Below are 15,067 nucleotides of genomic sequence, written 5' to 3' on the forward strand. Positions count from 1 at the left end.
TTTTTGAATCTTCCAAGCTTTGAATTTTTGAATCTTTGGATATCTGAAATTTTTTAATCTCCCAAGCTTTGAATTTTTTAATTTTCCAAGCTCTGAATTCTTAATTTTCGAATCTTCCAAGCTTTGAATTTTTGAATCTTTGAGTATCTGAAATTTTTTAATCTTCCAGGCTTTGAATTTTTAATTTTTGAATCTCCCAAGCTTTGAAACTTTGAAGCTTTAAATTTTTCAATCCTTGAAGCTGGAAAGCTTTGATTTCCCGAATCATTGAAGCTTTAAATTTTTGAAATTCCTGAATCTTTTAACACCATAGCTCGATCTTCCGATTTAATTGCTAATTTTCCAACTGTAACAGCGTCCAAAAATCACGGTTCCGCAAAGACTTCGCAATTATTTTTGCGCCGCCGTAAAAAGTTAGCAATTTTTTCCAATGCTCGTCTTTTTTACCCGGAATATTTCCGACTGCTCACCAGCTCTCTCTCTCTCTCTCCATTATTTTCCGTTGTCATCGTTCAAGGCGTTCGATTGCGTGAAAAAAGTCTCACGGCATATTCCGAGCGATCTTGAAGGATCTGACTTTGAAATCGCGACGCGTGTCAATGTCAACTCTGGCCGGCTGGCAGTCAGTGTCAGTGACGCAACGATGCCTGCAAAGGCCACGTCTCTAATTACGTGTAAACCTTCTCCGGAATGACCGTCGATTGTTGATAAACAACGGACGCATAATATGGCCGTGCGAGATTTTTCTTCCCTTCGGCGGTTTCGACACGAAAGAAATACGTGTAACGGTATGCCAGAGATTATTCTCGTCGCGTCGACGACCAACCATACTAGCGAACTTCGATCCGACGGTAAACAGACTGCACATATTCGAACAAGTTTAAAGCAATTAAAACACCCATCGAGCAGAAATCTTTGAAAGCCCATTAAACCGTTTTAATTGCGTGAAAAAGCGCAAAATGAAGTAGTTCAAACAGTGGCGAACGAGTTCAGTTTCTGATTTCACCGGACCATAATCTATTAAGCTATAGCCAAGCTTTACGGCGGTAATATCGCGAATAACAAGAAAAAAAAAAGGAATTCGACTTGTTGTATTAAATGTTTGACGAGCAAACACATCGCGAACGGGTGGTTCGTTTCAAATCACATTAGCCATGTACTTACGTAGAATTGCCTCGCGCCATAAAGTACACACCGAAGGCGGGCTAAAATCGACATTACCCATCGGGGTAATTTGATACGGGACTGCTCATTACCGTGGTCAAATAAAGAACGAGCCGAAGAAAGTCGACAAATTTATTTTCAATTTATCCTACACGGACAGGGCCGCACGTACCGACTCGAAGTTTCCATCTTGATTTAATACCCGTGGCCAGCCCCTGGTCTCGATTTTCTGTCTTTCTTTTTTTTATTTACCTCTCACGGACATAATTCCAGTCCGCGAGCCCGGTAATTGCTAATTGCACGACTCTTTCGACCTCGTCGTACCCTTTTTTCCTTTTTCGCCCCACCCCCTCACCGTCTCTCTCTCTCTCTCTCTCTCTCTCTCTCTCTCTCTCTCTCTCTCTCTCTCTCTCTCTCTCTCCCTTTTTCTCTTTTCACCGTTCCGTGCGCGCGCTCCGCTTTCTTCCGCGACGATTATTCCTCCGTTGTCATTGTCTGCCGGGGAATCACCGACGCTTTTTTTCCCTTCCGCCGGTGATAAATATCAGAGGACACTTCCCGTGATCATCGTGTTGTCCCCATGGCCCCCATGTTCCGCGGGGTTCCGTTCCGCCAGGCGTTTGCGCCGGGTGTCGCGATGCAAATTGCGTCGCCTCTTGTCGCTTAAGAAAGCTGCACTTCTTGTTCGGCCCGATTCTTGCTTTCACCGACGCGATTAGGCGAAATCGGGACCCCCGGTCTCTGCCACGCTAGGTCGCGGTCGATTGACATTAACCCTTTTACTGCGAACGCCGTGTCGGGACATTTTTCCGATCGATTCATTTTTTGACGGTCACTCTTTTATGTGCAAACGCTTCAAAACGTGGTATTATTTAGGCGAGGGTAGACGAGCTTAGATCAACACCCACGGTCGGGGGAACGAAATTATGTGGATACCGAAAAACTATTTCACAGTTTTAAAATTGGACCAAACGAATTTTCAAATTCCTCAGCTGAACAGTTAAACGGTTTTTCTTTTGCTTAGTAAATCTTTCAAATCTTTAGAATAGCCCCCTGATTTGAAAAACGGTGAAACTACCAATCACCTGGCAAATAACCCTTCCTCCTATTTTTTAATTGTAGTGTTGACCAAGTAAAAAGAGCTTCTTTTGTTTCTGTTAGGAATTATTCGAAAAATTATAGAACTAATAATCGCCTGACAAATAACCCTCCTTCCAATTTTTTAATTGTTGAGCTGACCATAAATCTCTAAACCTCTTAACGGAGCCGATGGAGGAATCGCGGAGGAAACAATAACTATAATTAAGTTGCCCGGCGACACGGTTCATTAAAGGGCTTTTTATTCGACAAGTTAGAGCCTTTTAAACAGGGTAATGACAAATGGAGATTAAAACGAATTAATTCGTTTGGCGTCATTAATATCAGGTGGCTTTACGAGCGTGGCGTAGCGGACTAAGAAAGCCACTAAAAAACGGCAAGAGATGTGTCGCTGCCCGCAATAGCTTTCTCTGTCGCTGCACGTGTGTAATTAAAGGAACTCTGGTCGCCTCAATTAAAAAAATGTTAAAACTGGCCGCAATTAAGCCGCAGAGACCCCCTAACCTACTTGCCGGTTAACAATTGGACGCGCCTGGGGGTTGGCTTGTGAAACGACGCTATACTTAAACCGTTCTCCGGCTAAATATCACTGTCCGCTGTCTGCGAAATTGCTCTGTCGTTCCCTTTTGCCCCTTGCTGCCATAATGACTAATTCTTTCGTCAATATGCACATGGATACTAAATGCTGCACGAATAGGGTCAACAAACTGACAAAGATATAGTTTCAACAACTCTTTTCTCTTTTCAGTCATTTTAATCAATTAAAAACATGTTGATATCCTTAAATTCTTTTACTCACTCTTCTATTTCAAACAGCATCTACCCCATTCTGTCATGCATGCCTAAATTCTGCTATATTAATACACTCAACTCTTTTTTTATCAATTACGCTTGCAAATCTGCGTTATCGACATCACCGCGTGCTTGTGCTGCCATCTAACGACTCCGCTCGTTAGGCCACGCGCAATGCTAAGTATGTACATGCTAACATGGCGGCGCCCTTACCTGTCGAAAGCGCTTAAAATCGCACAACTTGCGACGCAGTCAATTCCTAATATTAAAAATTCCATTTTCAGCATTTTCTCGCCGAAATATACAGGATTGCGTAAAAGAAAATTAAAAATTTCTGGTTTCCAGGAGTAAAGTTTAATCTTTATTTGGACCGTGTTATTTTAAAATCGTGTTAAAAAAAGAGTTATCCACTGAACAAAGAAAAATCCTGTCAGACGAATTAAATTCTACCTTCGATCCTACCTTCCATTTTCTGTTGACTCGAGCGCAATAGTTGGCAGTTTTCGCTCGTTTCTCACGTTTCGTGTTAGCAGACAACGGCCGTGTCTCCGCGATAATAGTAAATTCTTGGCGAGCGCATTCCAGGCACGGAAGGAGAGTCAGTCGCTGCAATAATGTTACAGGATACGCAATGACATCTCGGTTCTACTCGCGAACACGTTTGCGAGACACCGGCTCCGCGAGAGGAATAGAGAGAAAGAGAACTGGGGAGCGTGGGTGTCGCGTATCGATATCGTAAAATGGAAAAGCGTATTATTGGCTGCTAATAACGAGTAACTACGGCGTGCCAGTTGCCGCGCGTTTTTACCCGTCGTCGGCGTATCGACGATTTTTCTTACGACGTTCCCGTTTGATCGACCGTTTTACGAGCACTCTGAATCAGCCGAATTGCCCCCTTTAAATTCAATAGCCCCGATCTTGTCACGAGCAGGCACCGTTTCCCCGGCCAATTATCCTTCGGGTTTGTCTTTCATTCGTGCGGTTTGCTCGTGCCCCGCGCCTTTCAACACACGAACCCCCACCCCCCTACTCCCTCTGCGAAATCGATTAAAATGTCCTCCGAACGTGTTCGGGACAGGGCACTTTGAAAATTTATGCCCCCGAGTGAAACAGCCAGTCGGCGAATGGACCGATCGATCATACTTCAAACAACTCGGCAATCTTCGAAATACCCGATAACGTTGACGCGCGTGCCGAAGAATTAACTGAAACAGGATCTGATTGAAATGGCAGAAATGTCACCACTTTACCGTGTGGCTATTCGAGGCCGTTTCTGCCACGAATCTTTAAACAAATTTTTTTTTTTTGAAGGAACTATTACACTTTTTATGTTAGGATTCTGCACACATATTCGCCAGTACTTGAAGCGCACGCGTGCCGAAGAATTAACTGAAACAGGATATGAATGAAATGGCAGAAATGTCACCACTTTACCGTGCGGACGGTTACACGGTCGTTTGTATGTTTCAGGCATTTAGTAATCGCTGAATATTCGCCTAACGAATTTCCCAATAGCGTCAGCAATTAAAACCCGCCGGCTAACGAGACAACGAGGGTAGCATAACGCAACAATTTCCTCCGAGACGTCCAAATCGTTCAAAGAAACGCTACCAATTTGCGGTCGAGATCTGGGATGGATGGTTCATTAAAATGAGACCCGGCAAAAACAATCGTACACGTGAGCAGGCAAAATTACTCACTCAAGTTTTTCAACGCAATAATTGATCGATTAACGGAATATCCAAAAAGTATTACGATCGTGAAAAACAAAGAACGTTAATCTCGTGTACGATACTGCACCGGCATCGAGATGCCAATTAAACCGTTGACTTTCGAATACCTATAAAAATCCTACAAACTCGCAGCAATTTATTTAATGAAGCAGGCGCTGGCAAGTCTCGATCCGGCGAAGTTGAATTACAATTTTTTATCTTATTAGTTCTGGCGAATTTCGCATCATCGTTTTCATCTCTTCTGCCGTGATTACTTATAAAAAGTGATTACACCTTCTTGTATTTCTTAAGACCTAATAAAATTACATCGATGAAATCAAAGTTTTAATTCGCTGATTCCCGAATCACTGTACCGACAAATTCCACAAAAATTATTTAGTTATCACGATTACAACTAAACAATTAATATGTATAAATAACAAAAATGTATCGATTACTCGTTTAACCATCTTAGAATCCTACAAATCTGAATACAATTCGGTGTTTAAAAATATGTTAGCTAAAATATATGAAGGTGTTTACAAATTTATGATAAAAGAGAGTTGGCGAAATTCAAAGAAGTACAAAGATTAACTCTTAGCACTCGAGTGGTGACTCTGAAGCACCATTAGAAATTGTTGTGGCATTATTTCAAAGAAATTACAAAAATTATTACAAAATATTTGTTACATTACAAAAATTGTATTGAATAGATTACTAAACATTTAAATATTATATGTGGAAATCGGATCAGTTTCGTATGAATAAAATGAGAATATTCTAAGACGGAAGAAAAATTTAATTTTAGAATGAAAATAGCGCCGAGTGCAAAGGGTTAAAGGATTGTAAGACTATGTATTATTTTCAATCCATTAAAATTGTTAAAGAAAGAAGGACAACTATATTTGGCTCCTGTCTTTTGCAGAAAAGTTAATTTCCTCCAGGAGAAATTAGTCATAATTATACCGCGGCTCTGTATACAAAATAAAATTTGTATGCATCGATTACGATCTGTAGGGAGCTAAGTAATAATTTATTTTCCTCGATGATAATTTTTACATGTTGAGAATAGCGTGTCGACGCTGTTAAACTCATTTAATTTTTTCGCTCTTTCGAATTACGCCTTTTTGTCACAAACGCACAAAATCCGCAGATTTGTCAGAATAAATTCTGTTTGTTAAATACCTCGACGGGTGGATCTTTGGGAAATGTAGCATGCAAGCAGCGCAATTAGAATTCGTGACAGTGAGACGAAAACCGAGAAGAGAACAGCCGCTTCTTGATCAGCGGAATCGCTGGAAGGAAACGGATGCTCGACCCAGTTCCTACAGCACGCGCGCGTAAACGCGCTGAAACACTTCGCGATCGCCACGCTACACTTACGAAATCGGCAGCATTGTATGTATCTGCTAAGGCGGGCAAAAAACGAGACTCCGGCCCGATATGATAGGTATGCGGGATGCGACCGTGACGGACACGTTCGCCTATCCGCATGCAGATTATCCTGATAAATCTTTCCTATTTTCTGCTCTTCCCCATCGACCCCGTGAAACGCTCTTTTTCACTGCTTTTTTTTTCTTCTGGCCCGCGGCTAAGCTGCTTTCTCGATATTGTTGCACCGAAAGAACGCTTTGTTACACTTCGAAAGAGCTCGCTACCGTGACCGTTTCAAAAAGACTCGAATTCCTCAAGAATTTTTGAATATTTTCTCGTCATTTCAGATTTCTCCAATTTTATTCTGAACTGTTACACGCAAATTTGTGAAATCTCTGGTTTTTTTAATTCTTCTAGTATTATTCGAAGTATATCAACTACTAATATTCGAGTTTTTCTAGTGAAGGAATATTTTCTATTGTGAGTATTGAGAATTTTTATTTTGAAAGTAAAATGCTATAACTTCGAATTAAATCAGAATTTTTGCTTAACAAAAATGCTGAATATTCCTCAAAATATAAATCCACCAAATTAAAAATTGCTGTGCCTAATAAATCCCTATTAAAAAATTTACAAAGTCACTTGATGTTTACTGCGACAGTAGAATATCCTCTTTGAGTAATTTATAATCTATTTACGAACGCTAGAATCGAAGCGCTAGATCTATCGTCTATTCACAGACTTTTTTGTTGACAACTGTCAAATAAATTGACGTGTTTCAATCCTAAAAGAAGCATCGATCAAAACCTCGAAAGATCTACTTTGCGATCTATCGAATCGAGTCCTTGTTCCAGCGTTAACCCTCGAGTTTGTAGATCCATGTTTGCACTATAGCGCGCTGTTAAATATTCACAAGTCGGACTTCCGACGTTACATAACGGAGACTTCTTGATTCATTCCGTATCGCGAGCTATCGATTCATCTAACGAATGAAACCGTGAAAGGCCGTTTCTTTTTTTCCGAGTTAATGTATGATTCTTTGCTTCATTAACCATTTCCTTCTCTAATCCGAGCTGGCCGTATGATCCGAGCTGGGGCTCCCCGCAGCTCTCGACGTCTTAAATCACTCTGCCTTCGTCACAAAAAGCTGTTCAGCCAGCCGTAACGAATAATTGAAATTATTTGCTTCGGTATGAGTTACAACCGCTCCGAAGCTTTCAATCTTTCGGGTGATTTTATGCGACCGATCGAAATTGGTTTAACCCTTTCCACTCGAAGCCATTTTAACTCCGAAGCGAAACATTTCTTCCGACCTAGAATATTTCCCTTCTACATATTTTTCTTCATGTTATACATACGAAAATGGTGCAATTTACTCGTACAATACTGAAGTGTTTAGTAATTTATTAAATACGAGCAAATGTAATAATGTAAAAAATATTTTTAATCATGATACAGCAAGTTTTAGACGTTTTTTAGAGTCGCCATTCGAGTGCTAAGGGTTAACCTCGACTCAGCGCCGCGGATTAGGGTTATCTTGATTCGAGCGCCGAACGGATTCTATTTGAATGAAATTAATACACTTAAAATGGTAATGCTGTTCGCGATGCGTTTTACGAATATTTTAAAAGTGAAGTAATAAATGCAACGGTTATCTAATTCAAATGTATGTCGGCGCGCATCAAAATTAATTATAAACCCCAACAAACTTACTCGGACGAGTCAAAGCAAGCGGGACTCGCGCATTCTTCATGAATCCTCGCTGGTCGTCGCGAAATCGGAATCTGCAACAAAAACAAAAAAAAACATCAGTGTTTCAGATGATTTCCACGGTAAAATTGTAAACGAGTTTTCTGAAAATGACGTTTACAAAATGACCGGTCGAGACATCTCAGAAAAACAATTTAAATATTGCAGGTTTATTGTGCAGGTGGAATCACTCCACGAAGGGTTCCTTTCTAGGGTAAGGGATTTTACATATATGCTAACAGACTTCAATGAAAACAATGTAATACCTCTTTTTTAATGTCCATTATGGTTTAAAAATGAGTACAATTAATATAGCCACAGTAATTGGTACCTCCACGGTAATTGGGTCCCTTACCCTATCCGCCGTGTTTCGCGTATAAAATCTAGAAAATTGGTACTGCCGCGTGAAATTTATTTTTCACGTCAACTTTATTGTTGACTCAAACTTGAACAAAAGAAAGTGTCCACATGTGCCTGCCCAGTGGATAACCCCCGGAGCGAGCATTACAGTCCCGTTCCCCGATTATTCGCTGACAAAATGGTGTCTCGATCTCGGACACGGTAGATCCTCGGCACAGATCCTCCGGAAACGTATCGGGCCGGTTGCACGGCACTGCGGTGCGGCGTATCGTCGCTGATTTATTGTCAGGTGAGATCAGCGGGAGTGATCGGGCGCGGTGCATTATGCATTCGCACGCAGTTTCGTGGTATCGCGAAATTCATCGGGTCCGGGGGGAGAGGGAGAGGGATACGTGTAGCCTGGGCCGGAGAAGGCTTTCGCGTAGCCTGGGTACGGGCGATCCCGTTAGGAAACGTATGCCAGATATGGAACGATTCGGCGAAACCACCGGGGAAACAAGCTCGAGCCCGACGCGGACGTTTCCTCCTCGGCTGTGTTACAGATTTCAGGCAATGTTTCAATCCGACACCGCGGCCTTATGGTATCGTTGCATTATCGCCGTTTCCCCGTCGCGTCGCGCTCGGTTCTAGCCGCGGATAGAACTGAAACCCGAGAGGAGAAACACGAAAATTTATCAGGGACGATGCATTCGCGCGCCCGATCTCTCTCGTTGAACGCGTGCTTCCGGGACCCGATCCCGATCCCGGCCGGCTGCTTTGCATTCGATCCCGTTAAAAGACAACCCGGAGATCCTTTCGCTTCTGGACAAATTTCAATTGGACTGCAAGGCGTACACACCGCGGAATCTATTGCGCGTCCCGCCCGGAATCCCTACTCTGCCGGCTCGCCGAGATCTAGAAAGCGGAATGGATAGATTTCCGTGGGATCTCGAGCCGTGTTCCTCCAGGTTCCGTCCACTGTTAATTCTTCCCGATCGGGAAACGCGTCCGACTGATCTGTTGGGTTCGCGTGTTTGCTGAATTTGCACATTCTCACTTTTCGCGATCGTTTTAGGCATAGTCGCTCGCAGTAATATTCTTTTTCAACACATTCGCGACCGGAAAATCTTTTCCGGCGGGAATAATGAAATTCTGAAGCTGGTTGCCGCAAGCTTGTGTCGCTGAAGCAAGGATTAATTCATTTATTAAATTTAAATCCAATCCCATTAATGCGCCTAATGTTGCGGCATTCAGAAACAAAAATTGCTGGACGCGAATTCACGTCAGCGGCAATCAGGAATAGAATTTAAAATGACGTGAATTCACGTCAGCGAATGTATTAATATTGGACCGTAGATTTGTCAGTTAGCGATTGAAATTGCTATTGCTGTTGAAGGATCGATTAAACAATCCACAGCCAATAGACCTTCGGTAGGTGATGTGTGAATTGCAATAGCAACATCGTTCGTAAACGAACTGGTTACTCAAGGGTACATAGTGTTCGGGATGCAATCTGTTTGTAAGAGAAGAGCAATTCAATCGGAGAATTATGAAGTTTCGCAGCAGGGTCGTTAAAAATCCCATTAAGAGGCCTCTGCCAGGTAAAGTGTTAAAAACCGAGCCGGCTGGTACGTAACGCCGTAATAACATCTCCAAGGCGCATCCGTTCATCGCGGCCACAAGTTTCTGAATCGATCGGTTCCCTCGTTGATGTTATCGCGTTCCCCAGCGATCCTCTTCCTACGTCCAGGAAATCATGCATTCACGGTTCGCGGAACCGACGCGTTGCATCGCGTTGCATCGCGTTGCGCCGCGCTGCAAGGATCCGCAGAGTCTCTTAAAAATTCGAAGCCCACTCGATCCCGAAGTTATCTTCATCCTCTTCGATCCACTTCCTCCGCAGAGCCGGCCGGGGCATCCGCATTACAAATTTCTCACTCGATTACTGAAAACCGGCGGATCGAGGGATCGGCTGTTCCGAGCAACAGCTTGCAACAAGAGAGAGAGAGAGAGAGAGAGAGAGAGAGAGAGAGAGAGAGAGACAGAGAGAGAGAGAGAGAGAGAGAGAGAGAGAGAGAGGGAGAGGGAGGAAGAGAGATCGTCGGATCGGTTGTTACAAATTCCCGTAGACTCCTCGACGTGGCCCCGAGGATTTTGTCCCGGAGCTTTGGCAGGATTTGCATCGCGTCCCGTTAGAGGACACCGATCCCAGATGCGCGGCACGCCGACATAGCGAAACGCCTACAACGAGACGCGGTAATCTCCCCACGATGTACGCGCTCGCCACGTACACACCGAGAAACGGGAGACAGACGAGGGGGGAAGGGAACACAGACGAGGAAAAAATAGTTTCCCATACGAATATGGAAATAGCGGGCCGACTGAGCGCATCTAGTTTGCGAGGGCTGTGTGCGTGTGCCCGGTGCCGGTGCCGGTGCCGGTGCCGGTGCCGGTGCCGGTGCACGTGGCGCGTGCAAGAAACGCCTTCGCCCGTGCGTTCCTCCGGCGCGGCGGCTACACCACCATTTTGATTAGAAGCCACGAGGAAATGGAAGGTAACCTTTCCGATTATCTACCAAATTGCCTATCGACGCGTTACTTAACCGAGAGCCGCGTTACCCCCCGGGACTTTTTACTTTTACACGCGAAGATCAGCCGGGTACTCGAGAGGCCGTTGCTGCCACGAATCTTTAGCAATTTTTTTTGGAAGAACTATTACACTTTTTGTGCCAGGATTTTGCACACATATTCGTTGGTTATTGAACTACGCGTCTGATTTTTTTGAAGAGGAAATAATAAGCAGTTACGGCAGGAGCCTAAAGAAAGTAATAGTTATTTTGATAATAAAGAATATCCTAGCATATGTGAGTTGTTTAGGAATTTGTGGTGGTAGCTATTTTAATTGTGGTTGTCTCGAGCAATTTATACAGATAATTCGTTTTCGGATTATTATTGAAATTGTTGAGACACGCTTTCTATCCAAAAATTAATCAAACTATTGGTACACGGCTAAAGTTGCCATGGTTATTGGAAAATTTGACTACCTTCAACTGTGAATCATAAATTCTTCACAACTAAAAAATTTCCCATTAACCCATTTGCTTCGTTGGAGTATATATACGCTCAATTCTCCTGGTCACTATCACCGGAGCAGTATGCATACGCTCAACAGTTTTGGTCACTATCATTATTCGTCAGCTAAAAAATAGAAATGAAAGCTGTTGTGTGAGATGAAAGCAGTAATTCTGATTTTTCCTTACAATGCTGAAATATGAAGTTCTTTTGCTTGTAGCCATCTTTGTACTTGAATATAATTAAAAAAAAAAGTTTGCTGATAAAGGCCTTCTTTTCATACTTCCTTACGATGCAAATGGGTTCCCACCGTGAAGGTGACTAGAATTAATTAACCCACTTAAAATTGCCGCTCGCGGTACGGTTTTTTATTTTATCAGTTATATGGGCATATGTACATATGTAAATTCGAGAAATAGAAATCGCGAAGACAGTTAAAGTAACAGAGCATTACACCGGCGTTCCCCGAAACCGTTTGCAAATAAGGACTAACGTGGTTCTCGCAGAGAGCATCGTTCCCCATAAATCATAGCCGTTCAACGAACGAAACAGTTTTTCCTCGAGCATGGTCACGCGGCGGAGTAAAACGCGAGGAAAAATGCGGCGCATGAAAAAAAAAAAAATAATCCGGTGGCTTGCTCTTTACGAACGCAATAAATAACAAGGTTTATCGAGCATCCCCATGACGCGATCCGCAAACCGTGTCTTCTGGATAAATCGTGCCCACGTCACTGCACGCTCGCGCTCGCTTAGGTGGTCTGGAAAAAAAAAGAACCGCTGCACACCACTACACATACACATGCTGAACACAGTCGCTGTGCGGCTTCGATCACTTTGTACGCTGATTTGTGGTAGCTAACGTACGTTTCCAATCATTAGGATACACATTATTTATGCGCTTTTGACGCAAGAAAGTCCGCTGGAAACAGGAAAATGAGAATTATAGCAGCACACGGCAGTCCAGATTTTCCCTCATACACAAGACAACGAGCATTGCGTATAACATTGTCAATGTTTCTAATTCCTGCAAAAATCTTTCTCTGTTTTCAACCATTTTTTAAGGGCAAGGGTCATGCCAATTGACCAGAGATTAACACTAGGTTTACGGAGCACTAAAACGGACTGTTTTACATTTCCTTATAAAAATAACATGAATGTATCTATCAAAATCTGTAGCCATTTTTTGTAATAACATATACCCAGAGAAATCAATTTGTTAAATACTTCCTCATGCAATCTCAATATTCGTGAATTAAAAATATTAGAATCCGCCATTATGACGGGTCACGTAAATCTAGTGCTAAGTATAAAAATTGAGAAATTGTATTGGACTAGTCTTGAAAATCCTATTTATTGTCCAATAAAGGATTTGATGCATTCGTGGCAAAACAATAAAAGCATTCGCATTATTTTCGACCGAAAAAAATGGATTAATAAATATTTTGCGTAAACGTCCTAGTGAATACGGCGACATTTCGATCGGTTGCACCGAGTGCAACGGGGTCGCGTGCATTCAAAATCGCGGGACAGCCGGTTGCGTAATTACCAGGAGGCTACTCGCGGCGGCAAGTGGATCTATTCGCGAGGTGCAAGAGATAACGAGATTAATGCGTCGCGTGTGCTAGCGGCGTAGCAAGGACCGGCATTAATTCAAAGCGAGCGGCGATCGTGGCCAAGCGACGGCCGCCATAGATCCTAGATCCTCGGATAGCCGACGAGACCATTTAACCGCAGTCAACTAATTTCTTGATATATGCTCAGGTGTCCGACGCGTTCACACCTTCGAGGTCCGTTGTCGGCGCATCCGCAGACGTTTTATTGTCATCGCCGGTAATTAAACCGATTCAATTATTACCGTGATCCGTGTGCGCGAGGCATAACCGTTCCATCGTCGCGGTAATTGTTGGACAGAGAACGAAAAGCACAAATCTTCTTGTTCTCGCAATTATTCAGTTCGAGTGATTAATATTAACGACGGTTAATGATGCACGTCTCGAAGCGTCTATCGGCAGCATTTTTTTCTTCCATTTCTGCATAGATCATTTTCAGCGAGATTTATTTTAGAGCTTTCCAGGAGTTGTTTGAAACTGAATTTCTCAATTTGACCTCTGTGCCAGTTCGCGGGAACAGGTGTGTCACGCTTGCTCGTTGGACCGTATTGCAATAATCATTTTGAGTATAACCGATGCCGATAAAAAAGACGCGGTAGGCAAGATCAACGTGAAATCGATATCGGACGATCGAAAACTCGGATCGATACCGGGTAGCGCGAATTTATTTTAACATTTAGATACAAGGAGTCCACGTTATAGATAATAATAAATCGAATCGGCGCGAAATAACCAGTAAATACACTTCGCGGCGCGGAACGAGAATTCCTCGTACTCGCGAAGAAGTGAGATATAACATCTCGTATCTGTAATGCCGCGATTCAATCTATTCTATTACAGTAACAAGTTATCAATAACTGAACGGGCCCGCAATGGAAGTCGGCGTTATTTACAGGACGAAAGGAATTTCAAACGTTTAGTACGTTTCTTCGAGCCGCTGATCAGAAATCGATTTCGTTTAATAATGACGCGTTCGAGCTGGCGTAGAACGACTCATAAATAATAATTCGATGGTCTGTGCTCTCTCTGAAACGGTATATATAATTTAGACATAAATCCAATCGCGGAATCGAAAGTATTACGTGTAATATCAGTATAGAATATCCTTTATCCTTTTTGAGAATATGCTGTTTCGAAGTTCACGATCGCAGTTTAACTCGCAATTTATTGCCAGATTGTCTGGCCGTGAAAACAGCATGCACTATGATATAGTAACTATTGATCCTACCATTTTTGTATTACCATTTCATATTAAGAATTAATCAAAGAGATTCCTTTTCTTTTGGACTATCGAACGAAATTAGGCTCTCTCCATTTTTAATCGAAGAAACAGGTACGTATAATAAGATATGCAGATTTTCTTTAGATTTTGCAATTCAAGGCATCGATAATTTTATTTACACTAACATGACGTCCAAAAAAAAAAAGGAGAATAGAATTGGCTCAACTTTGATAAATAATTGAACAGTCTATATTACCTAGAAAATAATATAGGTGCATTGTTTATTGACATCTTACTGTCAAAGCACTCCTACCTTAAGCACCCTTAACTACATAACGATGATTAAAAGAATTTTCAAACTTTTTATTTCGCCGAGTTGACCGATTTGGCAAATGAGCGGCTCGATTTTTCTTATAATTTTAAGTATTGCTGCCCGGGGCCTTTTTTGACGAAACACACGACTGTGTGTTGTGATAAAAATCGGAAAGAAATTTTTCGAAAGAGAGATCTCGGAGATCCACGTAGCGGGTAACTCGAGCTCGCGTTAATCGGTTGCAAAGCGGTCCGCGCGTACCACTTCTCTCCGCGGATAATCGGTATTCGAGCAATTCCTCGGAAACGGGTTCCGCGGACTGGTGGAAAACTATTATTAATACGAGCCGCGCCGGGAATTCGCATATTTTCTAACGGAAAATACGGCCGCGCGGAAAAAATCCGTCCCCCGACGAAACTATTGAGCAATTCGAACTCGCGGCGCTCGTTGCAGATCGCTGGCGTGATTCGTGGGTGTGTAGAACCGTGCTCGTAGCCTAGCCTACCTCGAATTGATATTAACATTGTACAGATTTATAATACATATTTCCGATCCGTTCGGATACCAGTGCGACTCCGGCCGAGAACAGCCGAAGTAACTACCTTGAATTATACTTATACCT

The 15,067-nt window shown here is 42.7% G+C and overlaps 2 protein-coding genes across 2 annotated transcripts in view; one reads left to right on the forward strand and one right to left on the reverse strand.

Annotated features, from left to right (window-relative positions):
• LOC143365895 (synaptic vesicle 2-related protein) overlaps positions 1 to 15,067 on the forward strand; it is a 358,886-nt gene that overhangs the window by 56,332 nt on the left and 287,487 nt on the right. The window lies entirely within an intron of this gene.
• The window catches only part of LOC143365894 (uncharacterized), a 122,586-nt gene that overhangs the window by 18,467 nt on the left and 89,052 nt on the right, over positions 1 to 15,067 (reverse strand). The window contains exon 3 of the mRNA XM_076806478.1: positions 7,854 to 7,924. The gene's annotated coding sequence lies outside the window, so the exon portion shown is untranslated. The remainder of the gene's footprint in view (positions 1 to 7,853; positions 7,925 to 15,067) is intronic.

The sequence above is a fragment of the Halictus rubicundus genome, chromosome 2, assembly GCF_050948215.1.
Source record: "Halictus rubicundus isolate RS-2024b chromosome 2, iyHalRubi1_principal, whole genome shotgun sequence".
In the NCBI taxonomy this organism is placed as follows: domain Eukaryota; kingdom Metazoa; phylum Arthropoda; class Insecta; order Hymenoptera; family Halictidae; genus Halictus; species Halictus rubicundus.